At 43.6% G+C, this 12992-nt stretch overlaps 12 non-coding genes across 12 annotated transcripts; all 12 read left to right on the forward strand.

The window, feature by feature from the left end:
* Positions 1 to 22: 22 nt before the first annotated feature.
* Positions 23 to 94, forward strand: trnaw-cca (transfer RNA tryptophan (anticodon CCA)). The gene has a single exon. It is a non-coding gene; the product is annotated as a tRNA-Trp (tRNA).
* A 928-nt stretch (positions 95 to 1022) lies between these two features.
* trnaw-cca (transfer RNA tryptophan (anticodon CCA)) lies at positions 1023 to 1094 on the forward strand. The gene has a single exon. It is a non-coding gene; the product is annotated as a tRNA-Trp (tRNA).
* Positions 1095 to 2065: 971 nt separating this feature from the next.
* trnaw-cca (transfer RNA tryptophan (anticodon CCA)) lies at positions 2066 to 2137 on the forward strand. Its single transcript has one exon. It is a non-coding gene; the product is annotated as a tRNA-Trp (tRNA).
* A 928-nt stretch (positions 2138 to 3065) lies between these two features.
* Positions 3066 to 3137, forward strand: trnaw-cca (transfer RNA tryptophan (anticodon CCA)). Its single transcript has one exon. It is a non-coding gene; the product is annotated as a tRNA-Trp (tRNA).
* A 970-nt stretch (positions 3138 to 4107) lies between these two features.
* On the forward strand, positions 4108 to 4179 carry trnaw-cca (transfer RNA tryptophan (anticodon CCA)). The gene has a single exon. It is a non-coding gene; the product is annotated as a tRNA-Trp (tRNA).
* Positions 4180 to 5108: 929 nt separating this feature from the next.
* Positions 5109 to 5180, forward strand: trnaw-cca (transfer RNA tryptophan (anticodon CCA)). The gene has a single exon. It is a non-coding gene; the product is annotated as a tRNA-Trp (tRNA).
* Positions 5181 to 6155: 975 nt separating this feature from the next.
* Positions 6156 to 6227, forward strand: trnaw-cca (transfer RNA tryptophan (anticodon CCA)). The gene has a single exon. It is a non-coding gene; the product is annotated as a tRNA-Trp (tRNA).
* A 928-nt stretch (positions 6228 to 7155) lies between these two features.
* Positions 7156 to 7227, forward strand: trnaw-cca (transfer RNA tryptophan (anticodon CCA)). Its single transcript has one exon. It is a non-coding gene; the product is annotated as a tRNA-Trp (tRNA).
* Positions 7228 to 8200: 973 nt separating this feature from the next.
* Positions 8201 to 8272, forward strand: trnaw-cca (transfer RNA tryptophan (anticodon CCA)). The gene has a single exon. It is a non-coding gene; the product is annotated as a tRNA-Trp (tRNA).
* A 1975-nt stretch (positions 8273 to 10247) lies between these two features.
* On the forward strand, positions 10248 to 10319 carry trnaw-cca (transfer RNA tryptophan (anticodon CCA)). Its single transcript has one exon. It is a non-coding gene; the product is annotated as a tRNA-Trp (tRNA).
* Positions 10320 to 11247: 928 nt separating this feature from the next.
* On the forward strand, positions 11248 to 11319 carry trnaw-cca (transfer RNA tryptophan (anticodon CCA)). The gene has a single exon. It is a non-coding gene; the product is annotated as a tRNA-Trp (tRNA).
* A 975-nt stretch (positions 11320 to 12294) lies between these two features.
* Positions 12295 to 12366, forward strand: trnaw-cca (transfer RNA tryptophan (anticodon CCA)). The gene has a single exon. It is a non-coding gene; the product is annotated as a tRNA-Trp (tRNA).
* The last annotated feature ends 626 nt before the right edge of the window (positions 12367 to 12992 follow it).

Consider the following 12992-nt stretch of genomic DNA (forward strand, 5'->3'; position numbering starts at 1 on the left):
TCATTATCATTTGTTGACACCTGACTCTGTGGTGCAATGGTAGCGCGTCTGACTCCAGATCAGAAGGGTGTGTGTACAAATCACATCAGGGTCAAAGACTTCTACTTAAAACTTCAAGGTTACAAATCCATCGTCAGGACTGTAAATGTTTGATCATCCAAACTGCAACGATGGAAAGGGCAACAATAACCCTATATAAGCCAACTGGTTAAAATCAGTGGTACAGAACGCCGACGTTTATTGAAGGCACTCAATTGGACCAGAGAACTGCCATTGTGCTATCAGTTCACCACTTATGTTGCATCATTGAACAGTTTTATTCAACTCAATGAATGTTTGTTATAATTACGGTTTACCCTTACTAAAAAGGAGACTGCAGAGTGTGTTCCAACAACAGGGAGGTCACACTCCACAGCCTCCCTGGTGAGGTCTTGTTAATGGTCCTGTAGAGGAAGGTCAGACGGATTGTCAACCCTCAGGTTCAGCTGGATCAGCTTTATACCATTAGGGGAATCCTGGAGATGTACGTGAGAGTTTATCCAACCAATCAACATGTGTTTTGTGGATTTGGAGAAGGGTTTTGACCGCATTACTCAGGGGGCCCTGTGGGTGGCACTCCGTGAGTATGGGGTACCAGGGCTCCTGACACAGGCTCAAAGTTCCCCGAATGACCGGTGTCATAGCTCGGTCCGCATTGCCTGCAATAAGTCAAGCTCATTTCCAGTAAGAATTGGACTCTGCTAAGGCTGCCCTTTATCACCAATTTTGTTCATAACATATATAGACAGGATTAGTAGGCACAGCCAAGGTGTTGCGGGGATCTGTTTTTGTGTTGTACGGATCAGGGCTCTACATTTTACAGAGGATGTGGTCCTGATGGTTTTTTCGAACTGTGATCTCTGTTGTTTTATCTGTACATCACTGGTGTTGCATCTTTTAAGAGTTGTTTTCAGGTCAATGAATGTTTGCCATACTTAAGGTTTACCTTCACATTTTTCTTATTTTCCATTTAATAGGCAGGTGACTCTGTGGCGCAACGGTAGCGCGTCTGATTCCAGATCAGAAGGTTGTGTGTTCAAATCACATCAGGGTCAATGCCTTCTACTTATGTGTTTTGTGACATAACACCCATCAGGATTTTAGATATATTTTTTTCATCCAAACAGTGCAAAGATGGAAAGGGTAACAATAACCTTATGTAAGCCGACTGGTTCAAATCGGTGTTACAGGAAGCCATAGTTTATTGTAGGCCCTCAATTGGACCAGAGTACTGTCGTTGGGCTATCACTACATCACTTGTGTTGCATCATTAAACAGTTTTATTCAACTCAATGAATGCTTGTTATAATTAAGGTTTACCCCTAATAAAAAGGGGGGCCGCACAGTGTGTTCCAACTACAAGGAGATCACTCTCCTCAGTCTATCTGGTAATGTCGTTTTCGGGGATCTGGAGAGGAAGGTCAAATGGATTGTCCAACTTCAGATTCAGGAGCAACATAGTGGTTTTCGTCCTGGCCATGGAACGCTGGACCAGCTTTATACCTTTAGGTGGATCCTGGAGGGTGCGTGAGAGTTGGTCCAACCAATCTACATGTGTTTTGTGCATTTGGAGAAGGGTTTTGACTGCATTACTCAGGGGCATTGCAGGGGGCACTCTTTGAACATCGGGTACCAGGCCTTCTGATACAATCTGTTAGGTCACCGAATGACAGGTATCGTAGCATAGTCTGCATTGCCGGCAGTAAGTCTAGCTCATTTCCAGTAAGAATTGGCCTCTGCTAACACAGCCCTTTATCACAACATTTGTTCATAGCATTTCTGGACAGGATTTGTAGGCACAGCCAAGGTGTTTTGCGAGGATCTGTTTTGGTGGCCTAAGGAGCAAGTCTCTTTTTTTTTTTTTACAGAGGATGTGGTCCTGTTTGTTTAATCAGACAGTGATCTCTGTTGTTTTATCTGTACATCACTGGTGTTGCGTCGTTGAACAGTTTTATTCAGGTCATTGAATGTTTGTGTTAGTTAAGGTTTACCATCGGCTCATTTTCATTATCATTTGTTGACACCTGACTCTGTGGCGCAATGGTAGCGCGTCTGACTCCAGATCAGAAGGTTGTGTGTTCAAATCACATCAGAGTCAAAGACTTCTACTTAAACCTACAAGGTTACATATCAATCGTCAGGACTGTAGAAGTTTGATCATCCAAACTGCAATGATGGAAAGGGCAACAATAACCCTGTATAAGCCAACTGGTTAAAATCAGTGGTACAGAACGCCGACGTTTATTGAAGGCACTCAATTGGACCAGAGAACTGCTATTGTGCTATCAGTTCACCACTTGTGTTGCATCATTGAACAGTTTTATTCAACTCAGTGAATGTTTGTTATAATTAAGGTTTACCCTTACTAAAAAGGAGACTGCAGAGTGTGTTCCAACAACAGGGAGGTCACACTCCTCAACCTCCCTGGTGAGGTCTTGTTAATGGTCCTGTAGAGGTAGGTCAGACGGATTGTCAACCCTCAGGTTCAGCTGGATCAGCTTTATACCATTAGGGGAATCCTGGAGATGTATGTGAGAATTTATCCAACCAATGAACATGTGTTTTGTGGATTTGGAGAAGGGTTTTGACCGCATTACTCAGGGGGCCCTGTGGGTGGCACTCCGTGAGTATGGGGTACCAGGGCTCCTGACACAGGCTCTTAGTTCCCCGAATGACCGGTGTCATAGCTCGGTCCACATTGCCTGCAATAAGTCAAGCTCATTTCCAGTAAGAACTGGACTCTGCTAAGGCTGACCTTTATCACCAATTTTGTTCATAACATATATAGACAGGATTAGTAGGTACAGCCAAGGTGTTGCGGGGATCGGTTTTTGTGTTGTACGGATCAGGGCTCTACATTTTACAGAGGATGTGGTCCTGATGGTTTTTTCGAACTGTGATCTCTGTTGTTTTATCTGTACATCACTGGTGTTGCATCTTTTAACAGTTGTTTTCAGGTCAATGAATGTTTGCCAAACTTAAGGTTTACCTTCACATTTTCCTTATTTTCTATTTTATAGGCAGGTGACTCTGTGGCGCAACGGTAGCGCGTCTGACTCCAGATCAGAAGGTTGTGTGTTCAAATCACATCAGGGTCAATGCCTTCTACTTATGTGTTATGTGACATAACACCCATCAGGGATTTAGATATTTTTTTTCATCCAAACAGTGCAAAGATGGAAAGGGTAACAATAACCTTATGTAAGCCGACTGGTTCAAATCGGTGCTACAGGAAGCCATAGTTTATTGTAGGCCCTCAATTGGACCAGAGTACTGTCGTTGGGCTATCACTACATCACTTGTGTTGCATCATTAAACAGTTTTATTCAACTCAATGAATGCTTGTTATAATTAAGGTTTACCCCTAATAAAAAGGGGGGCCGCACAGTGTGTTCCAACTACAAGGAGATCACTCTCCTCAGTCTATCTGGTAATGTCGTTTTCGGGGATCTGGAGAGGAAGGTCAAATGGATTGTCCAACTTCAGATTCAGGAGCAACATAGTGGTTTTCGTCCTGGCCATGGAACGCTGGACCAGCTTTATACCTTTAGGTGGATCCTGGAGGGTGCGTGAGAGTTGGCCCAACCAATCTACATGTGTTTTGTGCATTTGGAGAAGGGTTTTGACTGCATTACTCAGGGGCATTGCAGGGGGCACTCTTTGAACATCGGGTACCAGGCCTTCTGATACAATCTGTTAGGTCACCGAATGACAGGTATCGTAGCATAGTCTGCATTGCCGGCAGTAAGTCTAGCTCATTTCCAGTAAGAATTGGCCTCTGCTAACACAGCCCTTTATCACAACATTTGTTCATAGCATTTCTGGACAGGATTTGTAGGCACAGCCAAGGTGTTTTGCGAGGATCTGTTTTGGTGGCCTAAGGAGCAAGTCTCTTTTTTTTTTTTTACAGAGGATGTGGTCCTGTTTGTTTAATCAGACAGTGATCTCTGTTGTTTTATCTGTACATCACTGGTGTTGCGTCGTTGAACAGTTTTATTCAGGTCATTGAATGTTTGTGTTAGTTAAGGTTTACCATCGGCTCATTTTCATTATCATTTGTTGACACCTGACTCTGTGGCGCAATGGTAGCGCGTCTGACTCCAGATCAGAAGGTTGTGTGTTCAAATCACATCAGGGTCAAAGACTTCTACTTAAACCTTCAAGGTTACAAATCCATCGTCAGGACTGTAAATGTTTGATCATCATAACTGCAACGATGGAAAGGGCAACAATAACCCTATATAAGCCAACTGGTTAAAATCAGTGGTACAGAATGCCGACGTTTATTGAAGGCACTCAATTGGACCAGAGAACTGCCATTGTGCTATCAGTTCATCACTTATGTTGCATCATTGAACAGTTTTATTCAACTCAATGAATGTTTGTTATAATTAAGGTTTACCCTTACTAAAAAGGAGACTGCAGAGTGTGTTCCAACAACAGGGAGGTCACACTCCACAGCCTCCCTGGTGAGGTCTTGTTAATGGTCCTGTAGAGGAAGGTCAGACGGATTGTCAACCCTCAGGTTCAGCTGGATCAGCTTTATACCATTAGGGGAATCCTGGAGATGTACGTGAGAGTTTATCCAACCAATCAACATGTGTTTTGTGGATTTGGAGAAGGGTTTTGACCGCATTACTCAGGGGGCCCTGTGGGTGGCACTCCGTGAGTATGGGGTACCAGGGCTCCTGACACAGGCTCTTAGTTCCCCGAATGACCGGTGTCATAGCTCGGTCCGCACTGCCTGCAATAAGTCAAGCTCATTTCCAGTAAGAATTGGACTCTGCTAAGGCTGCCCTTTATCACCAATTTTGTTCATAACATATATAGACAGGGTTAGTAGGCACAGCCAAGGTGTTGCGGGGATCTGTTTTTGTGTTGTACGGATCAGGGCTCTACATTTTACAGAGGATGTGGTCCTGATGGTTTTTTCGAACTGTGATCTCTGTTGTTTTATCTGTACATCACTGGTTTTGCATCTTTTAAGAGTTGTTTTCAGGTCAATGAATGTTTGCCATACTTAAGGTTTACCTTCACATTTTTTGTTATTTTCTATTTTATAGGCAGGTGACTCTGTGGCGCAATGGTAGCGCGTCTGACTCCAGATCAGAAGGTTGTGTGTTCTAATCACATCAGGGTCAATGCCTTCTACTTATGTGTTATGTGACATAACACCCATTAGGGATTTAGATATTTTTTTTCATCCAAACAGTGCAAAGATGGAAAGGGTAACAATAACCTTATGTAAGCCGACTGGTTCAAATCGGTGCTACAGGAAGCCATAGTTTATTGTAGGCCCTCAATTGGACCAGAGTACTGTCATTGGGCTATCACTACATCACTTGTGTTGCATCATTAAACAGTTTTATTCAACTCAATGAATGCTTGTTATAATTAAGGTTTACCCCTAATAAAAACGGGGGCCGCACAGTGTGTTCCAACTACAAGGAGATCACTCTCCTCAGTCTATCTGGTAATGTCGTTTTCGGGGATCTGGAGAGGAAGGTCAGATGGATTGTCCAACTTCAGATTCAGGAGCAACATAGTGGTTTTCGTCCTGGCCATGGAACGCTGGACCAGCTTTATACCTTTAGGTGGATCCTGGAGGGTGCGTGAGAGTTGGCCCAACCAATCTACATGTGTTTTGTGCATTTGGAGAAGGGTTTTGACTGCATTACTCAGGGGCATTGCAGGGGGCACTCTTTGAACATCGGGTACCAGGCCTTCTGATACAATCTGTTAGGTCACCGAATGACAGGTATCGTAGCATAGTCTGCATTGCCGTCAGTAAGTCTAGCTCATTTCCGGTAAGAATTGGCCTCTGCTAACGCAGCCCTTTATCACAACATTTGTTCATAGCATTTCTGGACAGGATTTGTAGGCACAGCCAAGGTGTTTTGCGAGGATCTGTTTTAGTGGCCTAAGGAGCAAGTCTCTCTTTTTTTTTTTTTTTTACAGAGGATGTGGTCCTGTTTATTTAATCAGACAGTGATCTCTGTTGTTTTATCTGTACATCACTGGTGTTGCGTCGTTGAACAGTTTTATTCAGGTCATTGAATGTTTGTGTTAGTTAAGGTTTACCATCGGCTCATTTTCATTATCATTTGTTGACACCTGACTCTGTGGCGCAATGGTAGCGCGTCTGACTCCAGATCAGAAGGTTGTGTGTTCAAATCACATCAGGGTCAAAGACTTCTACTTAAACCTTCAAGGTTACAAATCCATCGTCAGGACTATAAATGTTTGATCATCATAACTGCAACGATGGAAAGGGCAACAATAACCCTATATAAGCCAACTGGTTAAAATCAGTGGTACAGAATGCCGACGTTTATTGAAGGCACTCAATTGGACCAGAGAACTGCCATTGTGCTATCAGTTCACCACTTATGTTGCATCATTGAACAGTTTTATTCAACTCAATGAATGTTTGTTATAATTACGGTTTACCCTTACTAAAAAGGAGACTGCAGAGTGTGTTCCAACAACAGGGAGGTCACACTCCACAGCCTCCCTGGTGAGGTCTTGTTAATGGTCCTGTAGAGGAAGGTCAGACGGATTGTCAACCCTCAGGTTCAGCTGGATCAGCTTTATACCATTAGGGGAATCCTGGAGATGTACGTGAGAGTTTATCCAACCAATCAACATGTGTTTTGTGGATTTGGAGAAGGGTTTTGACCGCATTACTCAGGGGGCCCTGTGGGTGGCACTCCGTGAGTATGGGGTACCAGGGCTCCTGACACAGGCTCTTAGTTCCCCGAATGACCGGTGTCATAGCTCGGTCCGCATTGCCTGCAATAAGTCAAGCTCATTTCCAGTAAGAATTGGACTCTGCTAAGGCTGCCCTTTATCACCAATTTTGTTCATAACATATATAGACAGGATTAGTAGGCACAGCCAAGGTGTTGCGGGGATCTGTTTTTGTGTTGTACGGATCAGGGCTCTACATTTTACAGAGGATGTGGTCCTGATGGTTTTTTCGAACTGTGATCTCTGTTGTTTTATCTGTACATCACTGGTGTTGCATCTTTTAAGAGTTGTTTTCAGGTCAATGAATGTTTGCCATACTTAAGGTTTACCTTCACATTTTTCTTATTTTCCATTTAATAGGCAGGTGACTCTGTGGCGCAACGGTAGCGCGTCTGATTCCAGATCAGAAGGTTGTGTGTTCAAATCACATCATGGTCAATGCCTTCTACTTATGTGTTATGTGACATAACACCCATCAGGGATTTAGATATTTTTTTTTCATCCAAACAGTGCAAAGATGGAAAGGGTAACAATAACCTTATGTAAGCCGACTGGTTCAAATCGGTGCTACAGGAAGCCATAGTTTATTGTAGGCCCTCAATTGGACCAGAGTACTGTCGTTGGGCTATCACTACATCACTTGTGTTGCATCATTAAACAGTTTTATTCAACTCAATGAATGCTTGTTATAATTAAGGTTTACCCCTAATAAAAAGGGGGGCCGCACAGTGTGTTCCAACTACAAGGAGATCACTCTCCTCAGTCTATCTGGTAATGTCGTTTTCGGGGATCTGGAGAGGAAGGTCAGATGGATTGTCCAACTTCAGATTCAGGAGCAACATAGTGGTTTTTGTCCTGGCCATGGAACGCTGGACCAGCTTTATACCTTTAGGTGGATCCTGGAGGGTGCGTGAGAGTTGGCCCAACCAATCTACATGTGTTTTGTGCATTTGGAGAAGGGTTTTGACTGCATTACTCAGGGGCATTGCAGGGGGCACTCTTTGAACATCGGGTACCAGGCCTTCTGATACAATCTGTTAGGTCACCGAATGACAGGTATCGTAGCATAGTCTGCATTGCCGTCAGTAAGTCTAGCTCATTTCCGGTAAGAATTGACCTCTGCTAACACAGCCCTTTATCACATTTGTTCATAGCATTTCTGGACAGGATTTGTAGGCACAGCCAAGGTGTTTTGCGAGGATCTGTTTTGGTGGCCTAAGGAGCAAGTCTCTCTTTTTTTTTTTTTTTTACAGAGGATGTGGTCCTGTTTGTTTAATCAGACAGTGATCTCTGTTGTTTTATCTGTACATCACTGGTGTTGCGTCGTTGAACAGTTTTATTCAGGTCATTGAATGTTTGTGTTAGTTAAGGTTTACCATCGGCTCATTTTCATTATCATTTGTTGACACCTGACTCTGTGGTGCAATGGTAGCGCGTCTGACTCCAGATCAGAAGGGTGTGTGTTCAAATCACATCAGGGTCAAAGACTTCTACTTAAAACTTCAAGGTTACAAATCCATCGTCAGGACTGTAAATGTTTGATCATCCAAACTGCAACGATGGAAAGGGCAACAATAACCCTATATAAGCCAACTGGTTAAAATCAGTGGTACAGAACGCCGACGTTTATTGAAGGCACTCAATTGGACCAGAGAACTGCCATTGTGCTATCAGTTCACCACTTATGTTGCATCATTGAACAGTTTTATTCAACTCAATGAATGTTTGTTATAATTAAGGTTTACCCTTACTAAAAAGGAGACTGCAGAGTGTGTTCCAACAACAGGGAGGTCACACTCCACAGCCTCCCTGGTGAGGTCTTGTTAATGGTCCTGTAGAGGAAGGTCAGACGGATTGTCAACCCTCAGGTTCAGCTGGATCAGCTTTATACCATTAGGGGAATCCTGGAGATGTACGTGAGAGTTTATCCAACCAATCAACATGTGTTTTGTGGATTTGGAGAAGGGTTTTGACCGCATTACTCAGGGGGCCCTGTGGGTGGCACTCCGTGAGTATGGGGTACCAGGGCTCCTGACACAGGCTCAAAGTTCCCCGAATGACCGGTGTCATAGCTCGGTCCGCATTGCCTGCAATAAGTCAAGCTCATTTCCAGTAAGAATTGGACTCTGCTAAGGCTGCCCTTTATCACCAATTTTGTTCATAACATATATAGACAGGATTAGTAGGCACAGCCAAGGTGTTGCGGGGATCTGTTTTTGTGTTGTACGGATCAGGGCTCTACATTTTACAGAGGATGTGGTCCTGATGGTTTTTTCGAACTGTGATCTCTGTTGTTTTATCTGTACATCACTGGTGTTGCATCTTTTAAGAGTTGTTTTCAGGTCAATGAATGTTTGCCATACTTAAGGTTTACCTTCACATTTTTCTTATTTTCCATTTAATAGGCAGGTGACTCTGTGGCGCAACGGTTGTGCGTCTGATTCCAGATCAGAAGGTTGTGTGTTCAAATCACATCATGGTCAATGCCTTCTACTTATGTGTTATGTGACATAACACCCATCAGGGATTTAGATATTTTTTTTCATCCAAACAGTGCAAAGATGGAAAGGGTAACAATAACCTTATGTAAGCCGACTGGTTCAAATCGGTGCTACAGGAAGCCATAGTTTATTGTAGGCCCTCAATTGGACCAGAGTACTGTCGTTGGGCTATCACTACATCACTTGTGTTGCATCATTAAACAGTTTTATTCAACTCAATGAATGCTTGTTATAATTAAGGTTTACCCCTAATAAAAAGGGGGGCCGCACAGTGTGTTCCAACTACAAGGAGATCACTCTCCTCAGTCTATCTGGTAATGTCGTTTTCGGGGATCTGGAGAGGAAGGTCAGATGGATTGTCCAACTTCAGATTCAGGAGCAACATAGTGGTTTTTGTCCTGGCCATGGAACGCTGGACCAGCTTTATACCTTTAGGTGGATCCTGGAGGGTGCGTGAGAGTTGGCCCAACCAATCTACATGTGTTTTGTGCATTTGGAGAAGGGTTTTGACTGCATTACTCAGGGGCATTGCAGGGGGCACTCTTTGAACATCGGGTACCAGGCCTTCTGATACAATCTGTTAGGTCACCGAATGACAGGTATCGTAGCATAGTCTGCATTGCCGGCAGTAAGTCTAGCTCATTTCCGGTAAGAATTGACCTCTGCTAACACAGCCCTTTATCACAACATTTGTTCATAGCATTTCTGGACAGGATTTGTAGGCACAGCCAAGGTGTTTTGCGAGGATCTGTTTTGGTGGCCTAAGGAGCAAGTCTCTCTTTTTTTTTTTTTTTTACAGAGGATGTGGTCCTGTTTGTTTAATCAGACAGTGATCTCTGTTGTTTTATCTGTACATCACTGGTGTTGCGTCGTTGAACAGTTTTATTCAGGTCATTGAATGTTTGTGTTAGTTAAGGTTTACCATCGGCTCATTTTCATTATCATTTGTTGACACCTGACTCTGTGGTGCAATGGTAGCACGTCTGACTCCAGATCAGAAGGGTGTGTGTTTAAATCACATCAGGGTCAAAGACTTCTACTTAAAACTTCAAGGTTACAAATCCATCGTCAGGACTGTAAATGTTTGATCATCCAAACTGCAACGATGGAAAGGGCAACAATAACCCTATATAAGCCAACTGGTTAAAATCAGTGGTACAGAACGCCGACGTTTATTGAAGGCACTCAATTGGACCAGAGAACTGCCATTGTGCTATCAGTTCACCACTTATGTTGCATCATTGAACAGTTTTATTCAACTCAATGAATGTTTGTTATAATTAAGCTTTACCCTTACTAAAAAGGAGACTGCAGAGTGTGTTCCAACAACAGGGAGGTCACACTCCACAGCCTCCCTGGTGAGGTCTTGTTAATGGTCCTGTAGAGGAAGGTCAGACGGATTGTCAACCCTCAGGTTCAGCTGGATCAGCTTTATACCATTAGGGGAATCCTGGAGATGTACGTGAGAGTTTATCCAACCAATCAACATGTGTTTTGTGGATTTGGAGAAGGGTTTTGACCGCATTACTCAGGGGGCCCTGTGGGTGGCACTCCGTGAGTATGGGGTACCAGGGCTCCTGACACAGGCTCAAAGTTCCCCGAATGACCGGTGTCATAGCTCGGTCCGCATTGCCTGCAATAAGTCAAGCTCATTTCCAGTAAGAATTGGACTCTGCTAAGGCTGCCCTTTATCACCAATTTTGTTCATAACATATATAGACAGGATTAGTAGGCACAGCCAAGGTGTTGCGGGGATCTGTTTTTGTGTTGTACGGATCAGGGCTCTACATTTTACAGAGGATGTGGTCCTGATGGTTTTTTCGAACTGTGATCTCTGTTGTTTTATCTGTACATCACTGGTGTTGCATCTTTTAAGAGTTGTTTTCAGGTCAATGAATGTTTGCCATACTTAAGGTTTACCTTCACATTTTTCTTATTTTCCACTTAATAGGCAGGTGACTCTGTGGCGCAACGGTAGCGCGTCTGATTCCAGATCAGAAGGTTGTGTGTTCAAATCACATCATGGTCAATGCCTTCTACTTATGTGTTATGTGACATAACACCCATCAGGGATTTAGATATTTTTTTTCATCCAAACAGTGCAAAGATGGAAAGGGTAACAATAACCTTATGTAAGCCGACTGGTTCAAATCGGTGCTACAGGAAGCCATAGTTTATTGTAGGCCCTCAATTGGACCAGAGTACTGTCGTTGGGCTATCACTACATCACTTGTGTTGCATCATTAAACAGTTTTATTCAACTCAATGAATGCTTGTTATAATTAAGGTTTACCCCTAATAAAAAGGGGGGCCGCACAGTGTGTTCCAACTACAAGGAGATCACTCTCCTCAGTCTATCTGGTAATGTCGTTTTCGGGGATCTGGAGAGGAAGGTCAGATGGATTGTCCAACTTCAGATTCAGGAGCAACATAGTGGTTTTTGTCCTGGCCATGGAACGCTGGACCAGCTTTATACCTTTAGGTGGATCCTGGAGGGTGCGTGAGAGTTGGCCCAACCAATCTACATGTGTTTTGTGCATTTGGAGAAGGGTTTTGACTGCATTACTCAGGGGCATTGCAGGGGGCACTCTTTGAACATCGGGTACCAGGCCTTCTGATACAATCTGTTAGGTCACCGAATGACAGGTATCGTAGCATAGTCTGCATTGCCGGCAGTAAGTCTAGCTCATTTCCGGTAAGAATTGACCTCTGCTAACACAGCCCTTTATCACAACATTTGTTCATAGCATTTCTGGACAGGATTTGTAGGCACAGCCAAGGTGTTTTGCGAGGATCTGTTTTGGTGGCCTAAGGAGCAAGTCTCTCTTTTTTTTTTTTTTTTACAGAGGATGTGGTCCTGTTTGTTTAATCAGACAGTGATCTCTGTTGTTTTATCTGTACATCACTGGTGTTGCGTCGTTGAACAGTTTTATTCAGGTCATTGAATGTTTGTGTTAGTTAAGGTTTACCATCGGCTCATTTTCATTATCATTTGTTGACACCTGACTCTGTGGTGCAATGGTAGCGCGTCTGACTCCAGATCAGAAGGGTGTGTGTTCAAATCACATCAGGGTCAAAGACTTCTACTTAAAACTTCAAGGTTACAAATCCATCGTCAGGACTGTAAATGTTTGATCATCCAAACTGCAACGATGGAAAGGGAAACAATAACCCTATATAAGCCAACTGGTTAAAATCAGTGGTACAGAACGCCGGTGTTTATTGAAGGCACTCAATTGGACCAGAGAACTGCCATTGTGCTATCAGTTCACCACTTATGTTGCATCATTGAACAGTTTTATTCAACTCAATGAATGTTTGTTATAATTAAGGTTTACCCTTACTAAAAAGGAGACTGCAGAGTGTGTTCCAACAACAGGGAGGTCACACTCCACAGCCTCCCTGGTGAGGTCTTGTTAATGGTCCTGTAGAGGAAGGTCAGACGGATTGTCAACCCTCAGGTTCAGCTGGATCAGCTTTATACCATTAGGGGAATCCTGGAGATGTACGTGAGAGTTTATCCAACCAATCAACATGTGTTTTGTGGATTTGGAGAAGGGTTTTGACCGCATTACTCAGGGGGCCCTGTGGGTGGCACTCCGTGAGTATGGGGTACCAGGGCTCCTGACACAGGCTCAAAGTTCCCCGAATGACCGGTGTCATAGCTCGGTCCGCATTGCCTGCAATAAGTCAAGCTCATTT

This window comes from Nothobranchius furzeri, chromosome 2 (genome assembly GCF_043380555.1).
Source record: "Nothobranchius furzeri strain GRZ-AD chromosome 2, NfurGRZ-RIMD1, whole genome shotgun sequence".
In the NCBI taxonomy this organism is placed as follows: Eukaryota; Metazoa; Chordata; class Actinopteri; order Cyprinodontiformes; family Nothobranchiidae; genus Nothobranchius; species Nothobranchius furzeri.